At 56.7% G+C, this 4,911-nt stretch overlaps 1 protein-coding gene and 1 long non-coding RNA gene across 2 annotated transcripts in view; both read right to left on the bottom strand.

The window, feature by feature from the left end:
• Positions 1-4,911, bottom strand: part of LOC113217283 (uncharacterized) — a 51,377-nt gene that overhangs the window by 14,514 nt on the left and 31,952 nt on the right. The window lies entirely within an intron of this gene.
• LOC127750324 (uncharacterized) lies at positions 21-2,412 on the bottom strand. Its single transcript, XR_008011631.1, has 3 exons — positions 1,663-2,412; positions 841-1,593; positions 21-726 (listed from the first exon to the last, which is right to left on the bottom strand). It is a non-coding gene; the product is annotated as an uncharacterized LOC127750324 (long non-coding RNA).

Here is a 4,911-nt window from a genome sequence, read left to right as displayed (position 1 = left end):
CCCCTCCCCCTCTCAGCCGTGCGTATTCATGAGCCACATGTGTGTGCCTTCACAACACAAGCAAGAGGGAAGATAGAGAAAGAGAGAATTCAAAAAACGTGAAAGAAACCCCCATTTTCCATCGTATTTCACTTGCCTCGAGCAAAAGGGACGCCGGTGCCGGTGCACTGGCAGACATCTGGTTGGAGGGAGTGAATATGTTGTTTCTGCACTCTTCTCTCTCTCTCTCTCTCTCTCTCTCTCTCTCTCTCTCTCTCTCCCCCCCGGACCTTACCAGGGCCCAGCTGGTCTGGGTCGCTCAATCGACGCATAACGGGGGTCGAATATTACAAGGTCATTGGTAATGGCAGCCCATCGTCTACTAATAGGTAACGACCTGAGTGCGTTGCGTGCTGCCAACCGTCTTTCCTCTTTACCGAGACAAGACAAGAAACAATAATATCCAAGCAAAGAAATCGGCTAAATATAAATGAATACACCGTATGTTGGCAAAAATGCGGCTCGAGATATACGAGGGTATAGCGCCATTTTCTAAGGTTCCCTGGGTGACCGCTGATCGACACGACTCTCTGCAGAGAGGATTTGAGCGCCAGTGGCGGCCCTGACCTTCGCCTCCGCCGGCAATAATCTTCTCCGACGCGTCCTGCGGTTTGCCGGTCAGCAGACCAACGCGAACAAATCATCCGGCAGCGGCAGCAACGTCGTGTATGAAAAATTTGCGCGTCCCTGGCAAAAAAAAAAAAAAAATGAGAAGAAAAATATATGGAAGAGATGGACACTTGTGTAGATGATGGTCAGCGCTGAGTGAAATTAGATCTCGTTGTTTAAAATGAAAAATACCACGGCCAATGCCCCTGGATGACACTCGCATCAGTGGTGATTCCCCCTTCGGATTAGCTCCTCTAGCATCAATGCAGGTAGGAACAGAGAGAAAGAGAGCGCTTATGGGGGCAATAAAACCGTGCCGGGTCCGCTGGGCTCAGAGCTGCATCGGCCCGGACCCCCGTGCATAAGCGCGCTGGCGACTTCTCTTCTGCGCGCCTATTGGCTAGGAAGGGCGGCGGTGGGGGAGGGACACCTCCGCGAAGTCCAGCGGAGGTCTCTCTCCCGCTCCCGCCCCGATTCAGTGGTGCGACAAAGACAGACAACACCGCCACCACTCGGAGGCAACCGCGCGCGATTCTTTTGAGTTGCCGTAGAGCAGTGCTACCTGACTCGAGCCGGGTGCAGCCGGCGACGGGTCCAGCCGGGCCTTTGTCCTAAGGGCCGAGCCGAGCCGGGGTGTCCCATCGTCGCTTATGCGGCCCAGGGATCTCACAAACCACGAAGTGCAGCCGAAGCGCTGCCGATCGCCGCTCGGTCGCGACCGCTGGTTCTCGACACGTGCGGAACGCGCCTCACCTCGCCCTATTGTATAGACCCAGGATGAGCGCTCTCTTTCTCTCTGGGTAGGAATCTCATCCCCGTCCGACGGATATTAATGGCCCCGTCGTGTGAAGGGCTTTAATGGCTTCTTGTTTTAAGGAGCTATATCACAAAGGGATCGTCGGGGGGTTCGCATTCGCTGCAGGTATGGAGCGGGGTCCAACTACCCTGCGAGAAAATCATAACGATAAATAAAAGAAGTGAAACAAAACGACATGCGATCGGTAATTAAATGACCTGGCGGCGATTTGGCCCGTCGGGCCGCGCACTGCTTGCAATTGGCCTGCTTTGGCCATCAATTTCGCTCAGCAAGAGCGCCCTGCTGCTGGCACGGCCCAACACCCCCTGCGGGGGCAGGGCGTCACGGGGGTGCCTTGCCTTCCCTCCCCTCCGGATGAGCGTCAGCCTGAAAAAGAACAATTAAAATTAAGCGATAGCGGACCGGTTCGAGGCGGCCCCGCCTCTGGTCCCGCCTGCTGGACCACGGGAAGCTGCTGCGGGCCGAGGGATGACAAATGCGTCCACATCTCTGACTCTGCGTGGTGGTTATTTCTTCCGCCTTCCGTTATCACCCGACTCTAGGCTTATCAGTTCCCCCCGGCCAGAGCCTGTGGTGCAGCCGTTAATGAGCGTTATGGGGCCCTATACGCCCTACGGCCCTACAAAGAGCAGAAAGGGGGGAGGGGAGGCGGACCGGCCCGGGGTTGGGCTGTTGTATCGCGGGGGTTATCACACTCGGAGATAGGCCCTTCTGGGCGAGCCCGAGCCCATGCATACATGCATGCGTGCGACCCCGCCGTGCCCGTACAGCCGTACAGCACACTGCCGCCGTACGTACGCACGGCCGCGCTCCGAGCTCGAGAGTCAAATGCATCGATATCAGCAGGTGCCCCAGACTGCCATTCCAGGGATATCTTTACGGCTTATTCGCGAGGTGGTGCCGGCGGCGAGGTGGCGGGGCGTGGCGGGCCGGGGCGCCCAGCTCGCGTAAACAACCCAACAGCAAACGCACAATGGGGCGGCGTCCGCCCCCCTTCTATGCATACGGCGGCGGCAGGCGGAGAAAGGAAGCTACATACTCACGGCCGGAGTGTGTATACGCATATATTGCGAATCTATAAACAAACCGACCTCGTCACAGTTCCGCCAATTTAGTCATCTCTCTTAGTGTGTGCGTGTACGTGTGTGTCGCATGGCGTAAGTATATGTTGATGCTCCTAGATTGAGCCGCGTGCTCGGCCGCGTGTCACACGGTTTGGCACGATCGCTCAGCGGAGAACGCCACTTTGATAAGACACGTTATAGCAGTGTTTGGCGTAGAGCGCACGGCGCATCTCACCGGCGCGGCTAAGGTCAAGCCACAAAAAAACAAAACAACAGATTTTCTTTTCAACAGTCGCTGACAGCATTTATTTTTTGTAATGTAAATAAACCTGTTGCCTGCGGATATGACGCCTTTCTTGCGTCACGTGTGACTCGGACACGGCGATCAACGCGTCCGACGAATAAATTGAAGTATAATGAGCCGGCTTTTTATTTCTTTTCACAGAGTAAAAACAACCTGCCTGCTGGGGCAGGGCTTGGGGCAGGGTTGGGGCGGGATATAGAGGAGGGTTCCGATTCTCCCAGATGGGGAGGGGGCAGGGGCAGGGCAGGGCAGGGTAGGGAGGGCCCCGGAGGCGCAGCAGGGCAGGGCAGGGCAGTCGACGTGCGGTGATTCCGGACCAAGACGGGCTCCGCAACGGACGAACAAAAGAACCCTCTGCCTGCCCCTGCCACGCCCCGCCACGCCCCGCCACGCTCCGCCACGCCCCGCCACGCTACGCCCCGCGTCACTACGACACGTAGTGAGGCAGGGCAGGGCGTGGCGGGGCGTGGCGGGGCGTGGCGGGGTGCGGCACGCCCCTCACACAGCGCGCCCCCGGACAGTTTTTAGTGACGGTAAATACGTATGCAGTCAGCAGTCGGTGCGTTGAGGTCTCCGTGGGGTTCATGGCAAAGCGCACAAGCGCACAAGAGCGCGAGCGTTGCGACCACGAGCGCATAGCCTTGTGCATGCGAGCGCAGGCGACTGCAGCACGATATGATGCTGCTGAGCGCGCGCAGCGACTACAAGCAGAGCGTAAGAGCGCACGGGTGCCTGCCGCCGTCGCCGGCCTGCCGTGCCGCTTACACAACCAGCGTTTATCGCGGCCGATTAATCTCCCGACTGCCGAGAGCGCTGATTTGTTGTATTGGTTCCGCTTCGTACGGCGCAAACTTTTTCACTACTCGCCGCGTGCGCGCCGCTTTACCTCGTGTGTGTTGTGTGTGATTATTGCTTTTTCTGTTTTGTTTTTTCTTGTTGTTATTTTCCGTACATGAAAATAATATCAGTATTATAAGGTGTATATACAGCTATACGGCGGTATGGTGTTTGTGTCGTGCGATAGAGCAGCGCGAACATCGCAAGAGAGAAGGGTGATAAGGTCCTTTGGGTCCTCCGCGCGACGATGAGCATCAGATACACGGCAGCATCCAGCAACCTGCCTGCCTCACTACATATACGAAACGCGTACTTTATACGCGTTATTTTCGGTTAATTCCCCCGGGGTACATGATCCATCGTCTTGTGGTTTGGGTCCAGCCAGCATCTCCAGCCTGTTGGTCGTTGGGGACACTGCCGCTGCTGCCGCCACTGCCGCTGCTGCCACTGCCGCTGCTGCCACTGCCGCTGCTGCCACTGCCGCTGCCTCTCCTCCTCTTTCGTAACAAGCGCCTGGGTGATAACAACAACTGATTACGGGGTTGAAGGGACGACGGTCTATTGTTGTGAGGGATGGCGACGAAAGAGAAATAAAGAAAAGGATCCCGGACGGACGGCGGAGAAACATGCGGGAGGAGGAAGAAAAGGAGACGATGAAAAACACGAGAAGCACGGGAGGAGGTTGGAGCGACGGAACGCGCGTCGCCACTGAGCGCAAAACATCATTTCTGTAAAGTTACAACACAGCGTCGACATTTAGAGTCTAGCTCCTAGTTTTTCAGAAACTGAAACAAACACTTGCCCACTCAATATTTCGTCTTCAGACTGTGAAACATACAATGTCTTCCCTTCACTTCCTTTGAAACCGTATGAAGACGCACGTACATTTTATAAGTTACGGCGACGCGCGTGGCTGGACCGAAAGGGCGCAAGGCAAAGGAGGAGGAGGAGAAGGGAAAGGAATAAATATGGAGGGATAACAGGGGAGGATGAGGAGGGACAGAGAGACGAAAGATAGAGCCCTGCTGAGGTGGTTGGGCATGGCATGGAGCTCTGGATGGGGCCCGGCCGGCAGGAGCAGTACAGCCAGCTGCAAAAACGACCTCCTCAGCCTCCCCCTTTTGGAAGGTAAGGCAGCGAGGGCCTCCTTTATCGAGCATAAATTCAGGTCAGAGTCGCCCCTCTGCCCTCCCCTGCCCCCCTCAGAGGGGTGGCCCGCTGCCCACGTGGCCGGGGGCGGG

Source organism: Frankliniella occidentalis, unplaced genomic scaffold (genome assembly GCF_000697945.3).
Source record: "Frankliniella occidentalis isolate FOCC.00 unplaced genomic scaffold, Focc_3.1 Scaffold6, whole genome shotgun sequence".
Taxonomy (NCBI): Eukaryota; Metazoa; Arthropoda; class Insecta; order Thysanoptera; family Thripidae; genus Frankliniella; species Frankliniella occidentalis.
Note: the sequence above shows the minus strand (reverse complement) of the source record. Positions and strands in the feature narration are given on the sequence as shown.